Source organism: Triturus cristatus, chromosome 4_2 (genome assembly GCF_964204655.1).
Source record: "Triturus cristatus chromosome 4_2, aTriCri1.1, whole genome shotgun sequence".
Lineage (NCBI taxonomy): Eukaryota > Metazoa > Chordata > Amphibia > Caudata > Salamandridae > Triturus > Triturus cristatus.
This window is the reverse complement of record NC_140586.1, coordinates 800413436-800435516: the sequence shown is the minus strand read 5'-3', so window position 1 is coordinate 800435516 and position 22081 is coordinate 800413436. Positions and strand designations below refer to the sequence as shown.

At 41.4% G+C, this 22081-nt stretch overlaps 1 protein-coding gene across 2 annotated transcripts in view; it reads left to right on the top strand.

Annotated features, from left to right (window-relative positions):
- Window positions 1-22081, top strand: part of LOC146835075 (vitamin D3 hydroxylase-associated protein-like) — a 536242-nt gene that overhangs the window by 7213 nt on the left and 506948 nt on the right. The window lies entirely within an intron of this gene.

The following is a 22081-nucleotide window of genomic DNA, read 5'->3' as shown; positions in this document are numbered from 1 at the left end:
GAGCCTTTAGTTCCTAAAACAAGTAGACATGTGGCTCTTGCTGTCTTATTGGTAGAATACTGGATATCAAATTCAGAGCTTAATTTGAGCCGGTGATTTCGGGTGGTCAACACTGGCAATTGTGACAGTCTGCAACATGGCGGCGCTGTTTGTCTAATTTGCAAATGAGCACAACAGTTGTTTATAATCCAATGAATTCCAACAATCTTTATTCTCGGTCATTTAGACCATTAAAGATGTAAATACATGCCATTTTTTAAAATTTGGAATTTACAATGTTTTAAACAATTTCAGTTACACACTAGTTTACAAAAATTACATGATTCAAACATTTAAAATTCATAATAAACATAAACCAATGTCTTATGACTTTATACAATGCCCCCCTCTTTTAAAATGCAAGATCGAACGTGCCACATAGCCATTAAATACTTTGCTACAGCAAATACAATCGGAGGTGGCAAATCAGTTTTAAGGATTCTGAACGCGGGCAAATATTTCCTAAAGCCCATATTTTTAAGAATAGGTAGGAGCCAATACCTCCTCGCTCTTTGATAAGCTTTACAGAAAAGGACCACATGTAGGTCACTCTCATGAGGATGTGTACAGGCTGGACACTGCTCTGTTATTGGGGGCTTGGACCAAGAGCTAGCGAAGGCCCTCAAAGGTAGAGAGCCATATCTCCACTGTAGATATAATTTTCTTGCCAGCACAGGACCCATGCCATCCAATACACTTTCCATTTGATAGGAATCTTTCAGTTGTAAAAATGTGTGAGTCAATGATCCCACCCGTGTATTACCTATGTCAGTGTTCAACTTCAACTGGTAATAAAGTTGTGAAAGTGCCTTTCGAGAGGTCCTCCTACTTGAGTTAGCAGGGTCGGTCCATAATTCCGGGAGACCTAAGCTTTCGCATATGTTCCTTATGTATTTTAGCCAGGGAATGCTACTGGTATTTGGAAAAGCCAAGAACTCTCGGAGCTCACTTCTATAATCACCAAGATCCTGGCTGCTCCATATTCGTCGCCAAAAGGCTAGGGGCTTTAAACCTAACTCCTCAGCAATTGGCCTTAGACCTAGATCCAATCTGAGGGGGAGCAGTGGGGTACTCGAGGGGAGGGCCACTAGCTGCCTAAGGAATTTGTTTTCTGTGGTTTTTAGAGTTTTTACAGAAACATGGCCCCAAAGTTCCGCCCCATATTCAGCTGCGCCCCGTGCTTGGGATTTGTAGATCTGAATCATAGGGCCCAGTGGGCGATAAATAGATTTACCCGCCATTCTTAGAATACCCCCCGCCTTCTGCGATAGTTTCAAATTTGCCTTGATCGTATGTGTCCCCCATGTCATTTTCTCATTCAGGGTTACCCCCAAATATTCGAATGTAGTAACCCTCTCTAATCGCACCGTGCCTAGCACAGGGTTAGGACGTGTGGAGGGGGTAGGGTTCAGGATCATAAATTTTGTCTTGGAGGCATTAATTTCAAGACCCCTCTCAGTGCAAAACTTCAAGAACCCGTCCACTATCCGTTGGATTCCCATGGGGGATTTGGAGAGCAGCAGGGTGTCATCTGCAAACATTATGGCAGGCACCCTGCTGCCATTCAATTTAGGAGCGTCAATGTCTTCTAGCCTGGACAGGTGGTTGATGACCCCGTTGACAAAGAGGCAGAACAGGGTGGGTGCAAGCACACATCCCTGCCTCACCCCCCTGTCAACGGGGAATCTTTCAGTTAAGCCGCCCATCCTGCCGCACCTGACCTGCTCAAAATTATCCTGATGTAATTTAATCAGATTAGCCAGGATGTCTGGCGGGACTCCCAGGTCGCCCAGGACACTCCAAAGTTTAGATCTAGGCACCAGGTCGAAGGCGGCCCGCAAGTCCACGAATACCGTGTACAGGCAGCCCCCCTCCACAAGTGCCGTCCTCCAAATAAATAAGATTAAGGCGGAAAATTTGGTCCATAGTGGATACCCCCTTTCTGAACTCGGCCTGGTAGGGACTCATAGTGGCGGTCTCCTCTATCCAGTTCTGTAAACGGTCTAAAATTAGTCTTCCAAAGAGTTTTTGCGACACATCTATCAGGCTGATGGGCCTGTGGTTGGATGGGAGCAGGGGCGAGCCTTTCTTAAAAATCGGAACCACCTCTGCGCCCAGCCAAGTACAGGGCACCTCCATACCCTTTAGAATCGCATTAAATAGCACCAGGAAATAAGGGGCCCATATGTCTGGCTCCTGTTTAAAAAGATCACCAGGGAGACCATCCAAGCCGGGTGCCTTTCCTGTTGACAAACCTGTTATGGCAGCCCGGACCTCCCTTATGGTGGATGGATCCCCTTCCATGCAATTATAGGCTAACGGGATGGCAATGCAGCCCCCATGGCCTGGCTCCTCTGTGTACAGAGACTGAAAATGCTCCTGCCAGGTCTTGGAAGCAATATTTGGCTCTATTGCCGAGACAAGTTCCCCAGAACCTGAACTGACAATTCGCCAAAACTTCCTTGAATCCATGGAGGCTATGGAACTAGCAAGTTCTTCCCACTTATTCTGATCCCATTCAATCTTAGCATTAGCAATCAGCTTCTTATATTCGCGTCTCCTGGTTTGGATCTCCAACCTGCCTTTGCGGTTCTTAATACTCAACAAGGTACGTTTCCCCAAGGTGACAGGCAGCCCCGTCCAGCAAGCTTCCGCGCTGAGTTAGCGCGCTGCGGGACCCGCGCAGCGGGTCCGGCGAGTTGCTGGCAACAAGAACAGGAACAGCAGAGATGTGCAAGGGCAGTCCAGCGTCGATCCTGAAGTCTGAAAACAGTGAGTTATCTTTTATAATCACAATGTACATTAGAAATGACTAATACCTGCCTCGAAGTTATTACCATGGCTTTGGGGGCCTTGAATAGTCAAAATGTTCACACTTGTAGGCCTGTGATGGTTTGTAGTTGTGTTGGTACTGTCATTGGCAGCGATGTCGGGAGCTATGGGTGGTGAGAGCTGCAGCAACCTCCTGAGGAAGGACCTGGCACTTTATTTTTTTTTTATACAAATTAAGCACTCGTTTCTCCAAGACAACCCTGTGGCTACTAAGAAAAATAATAGAACATATTCCCCCCTCCTATTTTCAAACATATGGGGAGCAATATATTAGTTGCTTCGGAATCTACTTGCCCTTCACTTTGAACTTTGTACACATGCCACTTGGGGTAGATCCTGCTTTCTATGGAGCACCATATCCAAGAATCATGTGATTACTCCAGATGTCTGTTATTACAGACCTCATGGGCTCTATTGCCAATGGCCACACATGGTCAGCCATCTTAACAGGTCAGATGTTCTTCTTAAAACCCACGCCATATTGTGTTTTGGTCACTGTAGTTGGTAGTCTAAAAGAACATGTGCAATCTACTAGAGAGCAGAAATAATCTGGCCCACTGATGGGGCAAAGATGGCGGACTCTACGAAAAATGTGAGGCGTGTGGAGCGTAAGAGATGGGGACCAGTTGATCTGGGCTCCATGCAGTGGAGAGATCATTGGAACCATTCTCAAAGAAATGAGGGTCCCATCAAATTTAAAATGGCATATCACAGCACCCAGATCCGAATAAGTTATTTTTTTATTTTTGTTGAGCTATGGTCATTTTTATTATTCCAAGACCTGGTCTTTGAATAGCACAAGAATCCCCAATTGGCTTCATGTCTCTGAGTAGTTGGTTGAAATTGCCCTCAGAGAAGCCACCTCTAAGAGCCTTACTCGGAATGCTGTGTACACCAAGTGGTCAACAGATTGGCAGTATGTGGACATGCCAGTTGGTGGGTGTTACGGCTACGCCCAAATGGAAGCTGAGCCAAGTGTTTCACGCATCTGAACGCTGCACACGATTATTAGTTTTTAGAGCTTTCTCTGGAATATACATGTACATTTCCAAGCCAGACACAAAGATCAGGCATTGAAAGTGTCCCCTGCAGAGGGAGGTTCATCTGCGGAGGTGGGCGTGCCCCAGATGCAATGCAACCACGAGGAGCGATCGAATTGGAGAGTTCGGGGGGGCTGCTGGTTTAAACTGTGGGAATGAAGACAACAGTTTTAGCAAGCGTGTTAACAGAGTTAAGACTTTCAGTTGCCAATTGATTAAAATGTTTAAACTTTAAAAACAGTCCTTATGCTGAGTTAGAAATGGTGGGTGGTTAGATAACATTTTTCACTACTACAAGAACATTTCATTTGATTGAAGTGCTAATCGACATTTAGGCAACTCTGCCAATAAACACATACAAATAATGCTTTATGTAGATGTGGGTAGGCGCGAAAATATGAATGCAATGACTTAAGCACAGGAAGATATTTGTAAGGCCCAGAAAGATTTCTGCCCCCTTGTTCTTCGGTCACAGGTAAAGTTGGCAAACCGTGGGTGGATTTTGGACATCATCTTGGCTTTGGGATTTGTAATTTGTTGAGGGGGTGCCAAAGGGCCAGTGGTAGACGCTCAGTTAGCCTGTGTATGCTCATGGTACAGGATGAACAACATAGCCAGGCTTTCCAGTTTTAAGGAGTGCCAAGTGCCCGGTTTGTAAACCCTTTGGGTCCCACAACTATCCTCACTTTCAAAATCAAATGCTATTTATACCAAAAAATGGGTTCCAACAATTAATCCCCGATTTTCTTTCGCAAAGAACCAGTGCTCAGCAAAAATGGTCCAAGATGAACCAAGGCCATTTTGGATTTTATATTCGCTCTCTTGGCGTCCCACCCTCGTATCAATGTAATGCTTGATGAAAACAATAGAGCTCCTTTCAACTTTTAACTATGTCACTAAGTTTAAAAAAAAAACTTTAGCTTGGATCAGTGCATCTCGTGCAGGGAAATATGTCCGATCTGCATACCGATTGAGTTGGTCATGGCGAAACACAGATTTCTTTTTCACACCCTCCCATTACAGTGTTGGATTTCACAGGTGATGTGAGGGACCGTTTTGTGGATCAGTGATTCTGCGGATGAGTGATAGTGTTTCACATTGCAACAAGGTACAGAGATGAATTATACAGTCCGTTTAACCTGGAGCTTTCAGCGTTCTTGGTGGTACCGATTTGTCCTGATGAAGACCCAGAGGAAATTAGATGAGTAAAGGTGTTAAAACGTCAACACTAAGCATGTAGGCACGCATTCATTGACATCCAGCTTTATCTGCACTCCAAATCTGAGTTAGCTTTGGACTTAGTGGGGGTATTTTTAAGTGCTGTTTTATTATTTGTTCTGATATCACTTATTGCCTACTTGCCCTCACTTGTTCCACAATTCCCTGCGCCATTCACTGGAGCACCTTCTTCATAATGATAAAGTTCGTTCTGATCTCTGTATTATTTGTTCATGTGCAAGCGCATTAAATCACGTGACTAAGTATCAGTAGTGGATGCCTAATGATATTTGTCTAGGAAGAGAAGGCTTGTCCCGCTTCCTCCAAGGGAACCATTGTCCCTTGATACATTACCTACCCATTTCCTAGGAATACACGTTTGCACCTAAGGCTTATTTGAGGTTTTTTTTATAGTAAAGGGCTGGGAGGTCAGTTAACACTCTGTTTTTTTCTGATACGACTCTTCCTAGCTAATTCATTCTGCTTTAATTCTTTCTGATAATATTCTGGCTGTATAAACTTGTACTAAATTTGTGTGTGTGCGCCTTGTTTCTGAGCTTTACCATTGATAATCAGTTTATGGATAGTACCTTAATATTGGATGAGCAATATACACCTTTTAAACATTTCATTAATTGATGGTTTGAGGATTGAGACTGGTGCTATAAATGAATCAGATGAAACTAGCGTGTGTGTTTGTCTGTGTGTGTGTGTATATATATTGTGCCATATTTATTTCCTGTCGGGCAGCATCGTCGCCCTCATCATAGGCACAGAAATTCATCATTACCAGATTGTCCTGACGCGTTTCGGGCGTCCTACGCCCTTGTTCACAGGTGCTGGTGCAGTCTGGTGTTTCTTATCGTGTGGTATTAATTGCGGCCCGCCAGGGTCACAGAAGGCCCCCCAGCGGTTGAGTAGGTCCAGCGTGATGATTACAGATCGCATTTTGGAGCCTTGTGTTTTCCTGCCAAATAGGGTTAAGAACAGCTTGCCGCAACTCTTGTTTGTTACCAGATACCCATTGGGGTTATTGAACTTTATGATGCTTACACAGAGGCCGCATTTATCTCAAACTTACCTGGATAGAACTACAAATACCAGCAAGCACTGAGCAGACACGCCCAGGTGGGCAGGTACATCCACTGGTATTTGAGTGACGGTATTCCGCTCTGCTGCATCAACCAGCACCTGTGAACAAGGGCGTAGGACGCCCGAAACGCGTCAGGACAATCTGGTAATGATGAATTTCTGTGCCTATGATGAGTGCAACGATGCTGCCTGACAGGAAATAAATATGGCACAAGGAGCGAGGCCTTCCAAGTCTGGTGTTTCTTTTCGTGTGGAATTAATTGCGGCCCGCCAGGGTCGCAGAAGGCCCCCCAGCGGATGAGCAGGTCCAGCGTGATGATTACAGATCGCATTTTGGAGCCTTGTGTTTTCCTGCCAAATAGGGTTAAGAACAGCTTGCCGCAACCCTTGTTGGTTACCAGATACCCATTGGGGTTATTGAACTTTATGATGCTTACACAGTGGCCGCATTTATCTCAAACTTACCTGGATTGAACTACAAATACCAGCAAGCACTGAGCAGACACGCCCAGGTGGGCAGGTACATCCACTGGTATTTGAGTGACGGTATTCTGCTCTGTTGCATCAACCAGCACCTGTGAACAAGGGCGTAGGACGCCCGAAACGCGTCAGGACAATCTGGTACTGATGAATTTCTGTGCCGATGATGAGTGCGACGATGCTGCCTGACAGGAAATAAATATGGCACAAGGAGCGAGGCCTTCCAAGTCTGGTGTTTCTTTTCGTGTGATATATTTATATATATATATATTACTATAGGACTATAGTGAGTACTATATATATATATATATTTATATTTATACACACAGCTGTTCCATAGGAAAAGCGTTTTCTGCATTGCTTTTAACTTTGGCCCCATTTGACAAATCTCCACAAAACCTTCAAAAAAGGTGTTACTTTTTTACTAGTTTGTGCATGGAAAGTTTCGGGGTGATCCATCAAGCAGGGGCTGAGAAAAAAAGAGGGTCCCAAAATTCAAAATCTCCATGCCTTTTTCATAGACTTCTTTAAGAAGGGCTACAGCAAAAACTGCAGAGTGGAATTACACCAAATTTGGCAGGAAGCTAGATTTTGGTTCCCAGATTGTGATTTGGTGTACATCGGTTGAGTAGTTTTTGAGAAATGAAGGTTAAAAAATAATTGTATATCTGGACAGTTGGATCCACTAGAGGCTCAAGACTCTCATGGGAGTGCCTATTAAAAAAATTAAATTGTGCTCTGATTAGCCCAGGGAGTTTGATTTCCCTTTGGCCATCTCGCGGGAGTCAGAAAGTGCTTTGAATGGCTGCCGGAAACATTAGAAAAATGTTTCTGGCAGCCATTACAGGACTCGGGGACTTAGTCTCCTTGTCCTGAAGTAAAAAAGAAAAAGTAATATAAAAGGGTAGGGTAGGGATACCCTGACCCCTAGGTCTAAAAACAAAAAAAAATCTGCAAAAAATGCTGCGATTCTGCAGGATCGGAAAAAAACAAACAAACTGATGGCCAGTCCACATTAATTAATTAAAAGCCCTGGGGAGCCCAACCCTGGGGCAGTATTTAATAAGGGGAGGAGTGCTGTGTGGCCCCCTCCCTAAGCTATTAAAGGCTGCTAGGAGCCCACCCCTCTGCTGAAATTTGCAAATAAGGGGAGGGGGGCGCATGGCCCCGGTCCCCGAACCTCCAGAGGCCCAGAGGACCTAATCTCTATGGCCAATTCCAATATGAAAAGGGTCCCTTTTACAAAGCTATCAGAGGCCCTGGGGAGTCAACCCCGTGGGGCAGAAATCTTTCAAAATGGGGAGGGGGCCTCACTGGTCTGACTCCCAAAGCCTCTAAAGGCCCCAGAGAGCCCATCCCTGGGGCTAAAATTACTTAAACTAGGAGAGGTCCCTTTAATGTTGTTACTGACATATGCACCTACCTATTATGTTACTTTAACCTTTGTTTTCTTCAGTGAAATATATATATATATATATATATATATATATCGCCAGTCACAGACTCATGTACCCACTCACATACCCACTCATGCAGTCTCTTCTAGACTCACTCAGAGACTCATGTGCCTACTCGCATACCCACTCAAAATCATATGCTCATTTACTGACCTACTCAGAGATTCATGCACCCACTCATATACCCACTCGCAGTCTCACTCAGACACTCACGCTCCTACTCCGAGACTGACTGAGAGTTATGCACCCACTCACAAACCCACTCTGAAACACATACACCCAGTCACAGACACAGTCAAAGCCTCATACATCCACCCACATACCCACTCTGTGACCCTTGCACCCACTCACAGACTGATTGAGAAACTCATGTGCCCACTCACCAACTCAGACACTCCTACACCCACTCACATACCCACTCTGACACTGTTGCACCCACTCACAGACTCAGTAAGAAACTCATGCACCCACTTTTATATTCCCTCAGTCGTATGCATACAGTAACGGACACACACAGACTCTTACACCCACTCACAGACCAACTCAAACAATCACACACCCACTCAAACACCCACTCACAGACTTAGGCACCCACTCATAGATCCAGTCACACACTCATGTACCTACTGACATACCTGCTCAGACATTTATACACCCATTCATATAACCACACAAACACTCTTGCACCCACTCACTGACTCACTAAAAGACGTATGAGTATACTCTTAAAAAACCAAAGGTTACAGGGATGATATAGTTAGGAAATAGATTTTGAAAAACCTTAGAAACTAACTAAGAAAGGTTAGAGGGTTGTTCTAGTTAGGCTCAGATTTCACTCATACAAAACAAGTGAAATTCGGCAGTTATAGTTACCTGACCTAATTATGACCTCACATATTACATCACTCATGACATTGTCAGTGACATCACTGATGACATCTCAAGTGACATCATCCACAGAACCACTCATACACATACTCACACCCCATACAACCTCTCGTACAAACACACTTGCATAACCACTCACATACCCATTCACAGATCTATACCAGTACTCACACACCCACTCACTCCTCCATAGAGCCACTTACACACCCACACTCACTCATACAGCCACTCACACAACCATTCACTCCCCATACAGCCATGTATACAACCATTTACTCACCCATACTGTCAGTCACACACCCACTTATTTACCTATAGCCACTCATACACCCACCCACTCAGTCACCCAATCAGCCTCTCAACACAGCCACCAACTCACCCATACACGCCCTCACAAACACACAATCACTTACATACCCATTCACACATCCTTACAAGCAGTCACACATCCACATACTCACCCATACAGCTATTCACACAGATACTCACTCACCCATACAGCCACTTACACACCCAGGCACTCGGGCATACAGCTATTCAGACACCCGCTCACTCACTCATACAGTCACTACATACCCTCTTACTCACCCATAGAGCCACTCACACCACCACTCACCCACCCATACAGCAACTGAAACACTCATTAACCAATACAGCCACTCACACAGCATCTCACCCATCCACACTACTCACGCACCCACATACACCCCCATGCAGCTACTCACACACCCATATGCACAATGATACATAAATCACACAGCCACTCACATTATATATATTAGAAGTAGTATCACTCATTGGTAGTACAGCTACTATACTAATTTAACTTTAGCAGTACCTTTGTATATATGTTTAACAATCATAAACTCTTACAAAATACTTCTTCTCACTGGATGATGTCATCAGTGATGTTACTGACCATGTAATGAGTGATGTAATATGGGAAGTCATAAGCAGTGCATTCTGGGGCCGTAAGTTATAGTTAGCTCAGGTAACTATGACTGCCGAGTTTCACTGGTTTTGTACGAGTGAAATCTGAGCCTAACTATAACGTTTCTGTAACCTTTGGTTTTTTTCAGTGAATATATATATATATATATATATATATATGTACAAAAAACGAAGTTCCACTCGAGCTCTCAGGGGCATGTGCACAGAAACAGCAGACTCAGATCCAAAAGTAAAGGGGGTTTATTACTTCATAGACCCGCCGTGACGCGTTTCGCCACTTTCGTGGCTTGTTCACACAACGTTGTACATACGAAAGACACCATTACATACTTTTCAAATGTCATGGAAAGAGAAAGAGGCTCTCGCGTTTGATGTAGCATTACATTGTAGACATGGAAGCAGTACGAGCGCCATCTTTGCCTGTCTATTCCAATATAATTATAGTACTGTCACTCGTTCTAGATGACGTATTTGTGAAATTATAACTATAAAAAATGTTAATTAAAGGATACTCGAAATTACCAGTACCATTTCAACCAATTTAAAAAAATTATCGTTATGCGTCATTATTTTGCATTTTCCTTCGGGATGATAATAGACAACCGTTTATACATTTGTAATGCAGTCGTGTAATTAATAATACCATTAATAATACCATCCTTCGTCAATTCAGACAATTATACATTGTAAGGTAAAATTAATAAAGTTTTTTTACACGTCTCAGAAAAAAGTTTTTTCTAGTTGCCAGGTTACAAAATTAACATTGTTAATCAAATGCGAATTTTAAAGTCATATTAGTGACGGTACTTGCTTCCTTAGTGTCCTAAGAGTCTCTAGTGATCAAAATGTTGTTTCCCCTTGTTAGTGGGTGAAATCGAGATTCTTCATATTTTGTATATCTCCTGTACTTGATGTACTTTTGTTCGTTATATTATACCCTGGTTAGTGGGTAAATACATTTCTCATTCTCGATCACTATAAATGTAAGGTGTCATGTATTCCCCTTATTCCACCTGCTAGTGTTTTAAGTGTTTAAACCATATTGTTTTATCTTACGCCAAGGGACGTCGGATGATCTGATGAGGAGAAAAAGGGATGGAAGATCTCAAAGCTGGTTCAGCCAAGACACCCTTTCTCATCTCCTCCTGTTAAAAATACGACATAAAAAGAGAAGAAAGAGAATATGTGAGAATATACCTCTAATAGCACTCATTCATAAAACATATTCATTCATTTTGCAAATGTATTGCCATTTCTTCGTCGAGATTATGGCCATTAGGAAACAGGGTGCACATACTTATGATAAGTTTTGATTCACGCTGTCTTAATCTTAACACCCTGTTTCCTCCTCTCGCTTTGGGTGTAATTTGTTCAATAGCATAATAGGTGAGTTTCGAACAATCAGAGAAATGGTAACTTGAGAAATGACGGGCAATGGGATATTGTCTGTCCTTGTTTGTAATGGCCCGCATATGTTCCAGCACACGTTTTTTTGCCATATGTACGGTGCTGCCAACATACCGGAGTTTACACGGACACTCCAAAACATAGATCACAAAATTACTTGTACATGTCAGAAATTGTGAGATGCTGATCATTGTGTTGGTACTGGTATTCATATATTCCTTGACCATTTTGCTGTTTCTACAGGCTTTACAGTGGCCACATGGAAAAAAGCCCGGTAGATCAATGCCTCTCATGACGGGGGCAGAGTTTAGATCACTATGTACAAGAGTGTCCCTGAAACTTCGTCCCTTCCTATATGTGATCAGAGGTTTTGCTGGTAAGATATTTCCGATAATGTTGTCATTCCTCAAAATTTCCCAGTGACGTTGTACGATCTTACGGACTTCAGTAGAATGACCACTAAATGTCATGATCAGTCTAGTTTTGTCCTCTTCTTCCTGGGTGGCACATTCTGGAGTCAACAGGGTACTAGATCTCTCAACTGCCTTTATTCTTTCAGTAGCTTTTCTGAGAACCCATGATGGATAACCTCTTGCTCTAAATCTCTCCATCATTAGTCCTTCTTCTTTCTGATAGTCTGATAATAAGCTACAGTTCCTTTTTGCTCTGAGTAGTTCCCCATAGGGAATGCTCCATTTTAAATTGTCGGGGTGACTACTCAGAGCATGAAGCAAAGTATTACCTGCAGTACTCTTGCGGTATAAGATGGTGTGTATTTCGTTGTTTTTCACCTGCACACATGTATCTAGGTAATCGACTTTCTCTTTGCTGATGTTGCTAGTTAGTGTGATGTTTTTATTGTTCTGGTTAAGTTTGTCAATGAACCTTACAGCCTCACTCTCTTCGCCTTGCCACACTACGAAAATATCATCGATGTATCTTAACCATAAAATCACTTTGGTATGTAGTTCTTGTAAATCTGGTCTTGCTAGGATCTCTTCCTCCCATGCCCCCATGAACAAATTCGCGAAGCTAGGCGCGAAACATGTACCCATCGCGGTACCGTGATTCTGTTTATAAATCATATCATTAAACAGAAAATAATTGTTCGTGAGACAAAATCTGATCATGTCCAGGATCATACCTGTGTGTTCCAAAAGATCAATGCTTCTGCGTTTCAAAAAACCTGCGCATGATTGAATCCCTTGCTCATGGTCAATTATGGTGTACAATGAATTAACGTCTAATGTTATCAGAACGTAATTCTCTTGCCACACCAATCTCGATATTTTATTGAGAAAGTCTTTAGTGTCTCTTACATAAGATGGAAGTGTAAGGACAAATTCCCGCAAGAAATGATCTGCGTAACGTGAGATGTTTTCTAGGGAACTGCCTCTGGATGAGATAATCGGTCTGCCTGGCGGATTGTCCCTATTTTTATGTATCTTTGGTAACAGATACATTACCGGTAAGATTGGACAATCTTTTTTTAGGAAACAGAATTCCTCCCATTCCAGCAGGCCTTTATCTCTCCATTCCTTGAGCAACTCCCACCCTTTGTTGATACTGTCATTGTATTCCACCCGTGTCACATTGTTATATGTCTTACCATCCTTGAGTTGTCTTAATGCCTCATTAACATACATGTCTTTGGGCAAAATCACAATATTGCCCCCTTTATCGGCAGGTCTTATTATGATACTCTCGTCACTGGCTAGATCTTTAATAGCTTCTTTCTGAGTTGCAGTAAGATTATATTTAAACTTTTTCATTTTCTGTGCCCAATTGTTCTTTCTGAACTTGAGCATGTCGGTACTCACTAACTCCTGAAAAGTATCAATGTTGTCATGTCCCATTTTGGGAACGAAGGTGGATTGGGGTTTAAAATTACTACATGCCGCTTTGTCATGTTGTATTTCCAATTCATTCAAGATGAGTAGGGAGTCTTGGCTCATACCTGTTTCATCTGAATTATTTTGGAGCTCATGCAGGATAATCATTGTGTCTATGTCACCAATTGTCAATGGCTCTTCCTGTGTGTTATGTGTCTTATGGTGGATTTCTCTACTTACTGTTGGTTTCAGTTTATGCCATTTTTTTTAATTTCATTTTTCTGCAGAATTTAAAAACATCAATTTTACTTTCAGTGTAGTTCATTGGTATTGATGGGCAAAAGGAAAGTCCTAGACAAAGGGTTCTTTTAGTTTTTTGACTGATGGTTTTAGTACTCAAGTTTATGATGGTTTGATTTACCATTATGTCATCCATCATTAGTTCTTTTTGGAGCGAGTCTGTCTTCTTCCCATGTACTCCGTAGTTTTCTCTCCTCTTCCTTCTTTGTCCGGTCCTTTTCCTCCTCTTCCTCTGGTACCCCTTCCTCTTCCTCTGCCCCTTCCTCTCGGTTGAGGTGTGTCTTCCATCCGATTCTCTCTCGTCATCGATCGTGTTGATTGCCGGTTCTGTTTCATCAACCGGTATTCGTCTAAAAAGGTGGGTTTTGGGTAGGTTGTTCTTTCGGTACTTGAGGTTGAACTCTCTGATGTTCTTATCATCGATTCATCCGTGTTGGTATCGCTGAGGTCTGAAGCTTCCTCCACTTGTGGATCATGGTGTACACTGATGTTGGTTTCCGCTGTGTTTCTATTTTCATACAGATGGTCATACTTTTTGCTGTATGTTAAGACTCTACCAGCCTCATAGTCCCCACAGTCTCTATGGAGTTTACGCTGTTTTCTTTTTTTAATATCGTCTTCCATAATTCTTAGACGTTTTTTCATTTCTTCTATGAATTTGACAATTGTCTCTTGGTCTTCGTGCACATCCAATATCTTTTTTATTTCTTCTAATTCCAGTTTGATTTTTTCTCTATCCGACCATGCGTATTTCACTAGTATTTCTAGCATATTCTTTGAACTGCAGGCCGAATTCATGGACCATTCCTCCAACATTTTGGGGTCTGGAGAGTCATATGACGGGGTTATATAGATTCTTAACCCTCTAGGTATCATAGATTTTTCAATGTAGTCCTGGAGTGATGTTGCCTCCCACCACTTGGAGATTTCTTGTTTATGGAGTTTTTCCAATCTTTTCAGTGTATTGTAGATTGTGTTTTCGCATGCTGTTCTTATCTGAACATTTTTAGCCACCCCGGGTGCCCTTGCAAAGAGAGCTGTCGCTGCCTCTCTGCGTTCCCTTTCCTCATCCATCCGGCTTCGAAAAGCGCAAGATATTCAATGTGAAAATGTTCGTGACTCCTAGAATATACGTGATTTTGGAAAATTGTCCGCACGACTGCGCAAATGCTCCCCCCTTGTTAATACAAGGTTCCCCCAGGCTAATGGAAAATATCTATCCTTAAAACAAGATATACGGTGCCACAGGAATCGTCACTTCTCATACTAGAGTTACCACATTTCAGGTCAAATGTTATGACCCCAGAAAGAACTCTCCGATGATCTATAATCCAGACAACCCCGCAATAGTATAAAACTGAACACGTATCTCTCTTACCTTCACGGTGTATCCCGGTCCTCGTGGGATAGCGTGAGGTCTCTCTGGTTCAGTAGCGCGGCTTATGACGTTAATCCTGTGATCTCCGGATCCAATAGTCGATCAAAAGGGCACAAATTTCAATTCAAGCCGAGATCCTCCTTCCAAGTGTCCTCAATCTTTTAGGGGGGTGGCTCGAGACCGGCGGAGCAGAACCGGCTAACAATATGTACAAAAAACGAAGTTCCACTCGAGCTCTCAGGGGCATGTGCACAGAAACAGCAGACTCAGATCCAAAAGTAAAGGGGGTTTATTACTTCATAGACCCGCCGTGACGCGTTTCGCCACTTTCGTGGCTTGTTCACACAACGTTGTACATACGAAAGACACCATTACATACTTTTCAAATGTCATGGAAAGAGAAAGAGGCTCTCGCGTTTGATGTAGCATTACATTGTAGACATGGAAGCAGTACGAGCGCCATCTTTGCCTGTCTATTCCAATATAATTATAGTACTGTCACTCGTTCTAGATGACGTATTTGTGAAATTATAACTATAAAAAATGTTAATTAAAGGATACTCGAAATTACCAGTACCATTTCAACCAATTAAAAAAAATTATCGTTATGCGTCATTATTTTGCATTTTCCTTCGGGATGATAATAGACAACCGTTTATACATTTGTAATGCAGTCGTGTAATTAATAATACCATTAATAATACCATCCTTCGTCAATTCAGACAATTATACATTGTAAGGTAAAATTAATAAAGTTTTTTTACACGTCTCAGAAAAAAGTTTTTTCTAGTTGCCAGGTTACAAAATTAACATTGTTAATCAAATGCGAATTTTAAAGTCATATTAGTGACGGTACTTGCTTCCTTAGTGTCCTAAGAGTCTCTAGTGATCAAAATGTTGTTTCCCCTTGTTAGTGGGTGAAATCGAGATTCTTCATATTTTGTATATCTCCTGTACTTGATGTACTTTTGTTCGTTATATTATACCCTGGTTAGTGGGTAAATACATTTCTCATTCTCGATCACTATAAATGTAAGGTGTCATGTATTCCCCTTATTCCACCTGCTAGTGTTTTAAGTGTTTAAACCATATTGTTTTATCTTACGCCAAGGGACGTCGGATGATCTGATGAGGAGAAAAAGGGATGGAAGATCTCAAAGCTGGTTCAGCCAAGACACCCTTTCTCATCTCCTCCTGTTAAAAATACCACATAAAAAGAGAAGAAAGAGAATATGTGAGAATATACCTCTAATAGCACTCATTCATAAAACATATTCATTCATTTTGCAAATGTATTGCCATTTCTTCGTCGAGATTATGGCCATTAGGAAACAGGGTGCACATACTTATGATAAGTTTTGATTCACGCTGTCTTAATCTTAACACCCTGTTTCCTCCTCTCGCTTTGGGTGTAATTTGTTCAATAGCATAATAGGTGAGTTTCGAACAATCAGAGAAATGGTAACTTGAGAAATGACGGGCAATGGGATATTGTCTGTCCTTGTTTGTAATGGCCCGCATATGTTCCAGCACACGTTTTTTTGCCATATGTACGGTGCTGCCAACATACCGGAGTTTACACGGACACTCCAAAACATAGATCACAAAATTACTTGTACATGTCAGAAATTGTGAGATGCTGATCATTGTGTTGGTACTGGTATTCATATATTCCTTGACCATTTTGCTGTTTCTACAGGCTTTACAGTGGCCACATGGAAAAAAGCCCGGTAGATCAATGCCTCTCATGACGGGGGCAGAGTTTAGATCACTATGTACAAGAGTGTCCCTGAAACTTCGTCCCTTCCTATATGTGATCAGAGGTTTTGCTGGTAAGATATTTCCGATAATGTTGTCATTCCTCAAAATTTCCCAGTGACGTTGTACGATCTTACGGACTTCAGTAGAATGACCACTAAATGTCATGATCAGTCTAGTTTTGTCCTCTTCTTCCTGGGTGGCACATTCTGGAGTCAACAGGGTACTAGATCTCTCAACTGCCTTTATTCTTTCAGTAGCTTTTCTGAGAACCCATGATGGATAACCTCTTGCTCTAAATCTCTCCATCATTAGTCCTTCTTCTTTCTGATAGTCTGATAATAAGCTACAGTTCCTTTTTGCTCTGAGTAGTTCCCCATAGGGAATGCTCCATTTTAAATTGTCGGGGTGACTACTCAGAGCATGAAGCAAAGTATTACCTGCAGTACTCTTGCGGTATAAGATGGTGTGTATTTCGTTGTTTTTCACCTGCACACATGTATCTAGGTAATCGACTTTCTCTTTGCTGATGTTGCTAGTTAGTGTGATGTTTTTATTGTTCTGGTTAAGTTTGTCAATGAACCTTACAGCCTCACTCTCTTCGCCTTGCCACACTACGAAAATATCATCGATGTATCTTAACCATAAAATCACTTTGGTATGTAGTTCTTGTAAATCTGGTCTTGCTAGGATCTCTTCCTCCCATGCCCCCATGAACAAATTTGCGAAGCTAGGCGCGAAACATGTACCCATCGCGGTACCGTGATTCTGTTTATAAATCATATCATTAAACAGAAAATAATTGTTCGTGAGACAAAATCTGATCATGTCCAGGATCATACCTGTGTGTTCCAAAAGATCAATGCTTCTGCGTTTCAAAAAACCTGCGCATGATTGAATCCCTTGCTCATGGTCAATTATGGTGTACAATGAATTAACGTCTAATGTTATCAGAACGTAATTCTCTTGCCACACCAATCTCGATATTTTATTGAGAAAGTCTTTAGTGTCTCTTACATAAGATGGAAGTGTAAGGACAAATTCCCGCAAGAAATGATCTGCGTAACGTGAGATGTTTTCTAGGGAACTGCCTCTGGATGAGATAATCGGTCTGCCTGGCGGATTGTCCCTATTTTTATGTATCTTTGGTAACAGATACATTACCGGTAAGATTGGACAATCTTTTTTTAGGAAACAGAATTCCTCCCATTCCAGCAGGCCTTTATCTCTCCATTCCTTGAGCAACTCCCACCCTTTGTTGATACTGTCATTGTATTCCACCCGTGTCACATTGTTATATGTCTTACCATCCTTGAGTTGTCTTAATGCCTCATTAACATACATGTCTTTGGGCAAAATCACAATATTGCCCCCTTTATCGGCAGGTCTTATTATGATACTCTCGTCACTGGCTAGATCTTTAATAGCTTCTTTCTGAGTTGCAGAAAGAAGCTATTAAAGATCTAGCCAGTGACGAGAGTATCATAATAAGACCTGCCGATAAAGGGGGCAATATTGTGATTTTGCCCAAAGACATGTATGTTAATGAGGCATTAAGACAACTCAAGGATGGTAAGACATATAACAATGTGACACGGGTGGAATACAATGACAGTATCAACAAAGGGTGGGAGTTGCTCAAGGAATGGAGAGATAAAGGCCTGCTGGAATGGGAGGAATTCTGTTTCCTAAAAAAAGATTGTCCAATCTTACCGGTAATGTATCTGTTACCAAAGATACATAAAAATAGGGACAATCCGCCAGGCAGACCGATTATCTCATCCAGAGGCAGTTCCCTAGAAAACATCTCACGTTACGCAGATCATTTCTTGCGGGAATTTGTCCTTACACTTCCATCTTATGTAAGAGACACTAAAGACTTTCTCAATAAAATATCGAGATTGGTGTGGCAAGAGAATTACGTTCTGATAACATTAGACGTTAATTCATTGTACACCATAATTGACCATGAGCAAGGGATTCAATCATGCGCAGGTTTTTTGAAACGCAGAAGCATTGATCTTTTGGAACACACAGGTATGATCCTGGACATGATCAGATTTTGTCTCACGAACAATTATTTTCTGTTTAATGATATGATTTATAAACAGAATCACGGTACCGCGATGGGTACATGTTTCGCGCCTAGCTTCGCGAATTTGTTCATGGGGGCATGGGAGGAAGAGATCCTAGCAAGACCAGATTTACAAGAACTACATACCAAAGTGATTTTATGGTTAAGATACATCGATGATATTTTCGTAGTGTGGCAAGGCGAAGAGAGTGAGGCTGTAAGGTTCATTGACAAACTTAACCAGAACAATAAAAACATCACACTAACTAGCAACATCAGCAAAGAGAAAGTCGATTACCTAGATACATGTGTGCAGGTGAAAAACAACGAAATACACACCATCTTATACCGCAAGAGTACTGCAGGTAATACTTTGCTTCATGCTCTGAGTAGTCACCCCGACAATTTAAAATGGAGCATTCCCTATGGGGAACTACTCAGAGCAAAAAGGAACTGTAGCTTATTATCAGACTATCAGAAAGAAGAAGGACTAATGATGGAGAGATTTAGAGCAAGAGGTTATCCATCATGGGTTCTCAGAAAAGCTACTGAAAGAATAAAGGCAGTTGAGAGATCTAGTACCCTGTTGACTCCAGAATGTGCCACCCAGGAAGAAGAGGACAAAACTAGACTGATCATGACATTTAGTGGTCATTCTACTGAAGTCCGTAAGATCGTACAACGTCACTGGGAAATTTTGAGGAATGACAACATTATCGGAAATATCTTACCAGCAAAACCTCTGATCACATATAGGAAGGGACGAAGTTTCAGGGACACTCTTGTACATAGTGATCTAAACTCTGCCCCCGTCATGAGAGGCATTGATCTACCGGGCTTTTTTCCATGTGGCCACTGTAAAGCCTGTAGAAACAGCAAAATGGTCAAGGAATATATGAATACCAGTACCAACACAATGATCAGCATCTCACAATTTCTGACATGTACAAGTAATTTTGTGATCTATGTTTTGGAGTGTCCGTGTAAACTCCGGTATGTTGGCAGCACCGTACATATGGCAAAAAAACGTGTGCTGGAACATATGCGGGCCATTACAAACAAGGACAGACAATATCCCATTGCCCGTCATTTCTCAAGTTACCATTTCTCTGATTGTTCGAAACTCACCTATTATGCTATTGAACAAATTACACCCAAAGCGAGAGGAGGAAACAGGGTGTTAAGATTAAGACAGCGTGAATCAAAACTTATCATAAGTATGTGCACCCTGTTTCCTAATGGCCATAATCTCGACGAAGAAATGGCAATACATTTGCAAAATGAATGAATATGTTTTATGAATGAGTGCTATTAGAGGTATATTCTCACATATTCTCTTTCTTCTCTTTTTATGTGGTATTTTTAACAGGAGGAGATGAGAAAGGGTGTCTTGGCTGAACCAGCTTTGAGATCTTCCATCCCTTTTTCTCCTCATCAGATCATCCGACGTCCCTTGGCGTAAGATAAAACAATATGGTTTAAACACTTAAAACACTAGCAGGTGGAATAAGGGGAATACATGACACCTTACATTTATAGTGATCGAGAATGAGAAATGTATTTACCCACTAACCAGGGTATAATATAACGAACAAAAGTACATCAAGTACAGGAGATATACAAAATATGAAGAATCTCGATTTCACCCACTAACAAGGGGAAACAACATTTTGATCACTAGAGACTCTTAGGACACTAAGGAAGCAAGTACCGTCACTAATATGACTTTAAAATTCGCATTTGATTAACAATGTTAATTTTGTAACCTGGCAACTAGAAAAAACTTTTTTCTGAGACGTGTAAAAAAACTTTATTAATTTTACCTTACAATGTATAATTGTCTGAATTGACGAAGGATGGTATTATTAATGGTATTATTAATTACACGACTGCATTACAAATGTATAAACGGTTGTCTATTATCATCCCGAAGGAAAATGCAAAATAATGACGCATAACGATAATTTTTTTAAATTGGTTGAAATGGTACTGGTAATTTCGAGTATCCTTTAATTAACATTTTTTATAGTTATAATTTCACAAATACGTCATCTAGAACGAGTGACAGTACTATAATTATATTGGAATAGACAGGCAAAGATGGCGCTCGTACTGCTTCCATGTCTACAATGTAATGCTACATCAAACGCGAGAGCCTCTTTCTCTTTCCATGACATTTGAAAAGTATGTAATGGTGTCTTTCGTATGTACAACGTTGTGTGAACAAGCCACGAAAGTGGCGAAACGCGTCACGGCGGGTCTATGAAGTAATAAACCCCCTTTACTTTTGGATCTGAGTCTGCTGTTTCTGTGCACATGCCCCTGAGAGCTCGAGTGGAACTTCGTTTTTTGTACATATTGTTAGCCGGTTCTGCTCCGCCGGTCTCGAGCCACCCCCCTAAAAGATTGAGGACACTTGGAAGGAGGATCTCGGCTTGAATATATATATATATATATATATATATATATATATATATATATATATATATATATATACAAATAACTGGCGCATTCTTCCACTTCCCAGCAGGCGAGGAGGAAAGCACACGGCCACCAAGCATGCTTCACGAAGGTTTATTCAGAAGTCAGCAACGGCATGACATGTCATTACGCGTTTCGGCCACCAGGTGGCCTTGATCACATGAGGTAACAACCATACTTGACATCCTTATATACAGAGCATTTTATGATCACGTGATATTTGGTGCTGAACGACATAGAAAACATATAAATGGTCATCATTAATCTATAGTCATAATGTCTGCTTTGAATTTATGATGTTTCTGGTTACCTTGTCATTATAAAGTGCAGATGCTTATTGTGCAAAATACGCAAATTGGAGTGCAAATCGCAATAGAATTATTCTACGAAATGAGCAACAAGGTACAAAATGCAAATATTCGCACGAGGTATGTATGTATAAAAGTGGCTATAAAGAGGTGCAAAATACATTTTGATAAAACCTTGGCATGGTTACCTAAAAGCCAATTAACGATGTAAAATACCAACATATTCTTGTGCAAAATACGCAATGATAATACAAAGGCCAATCTGCATAACAAAAAATATCAACCTAGTTCATGAATGCTCATGAATAAAAATACCAAACGCCCATCTAATGATTGACAAGAAGAATACAAAACAGATGACAAATATGTCGATCATGTGGATATTAATTTTCCGGAAAATGTGGAACGAGTGCAAATGTGAAAAAAATAAAGGGATGGAGAAACACAGGAAGGCGAAAGAACAATCATGAATTTGGAAATGAAAAATCTTGGAATATTTTAAAATGAGCATCACAAAAGTCCAAATTCAGAGGCTGGTTCAATAAA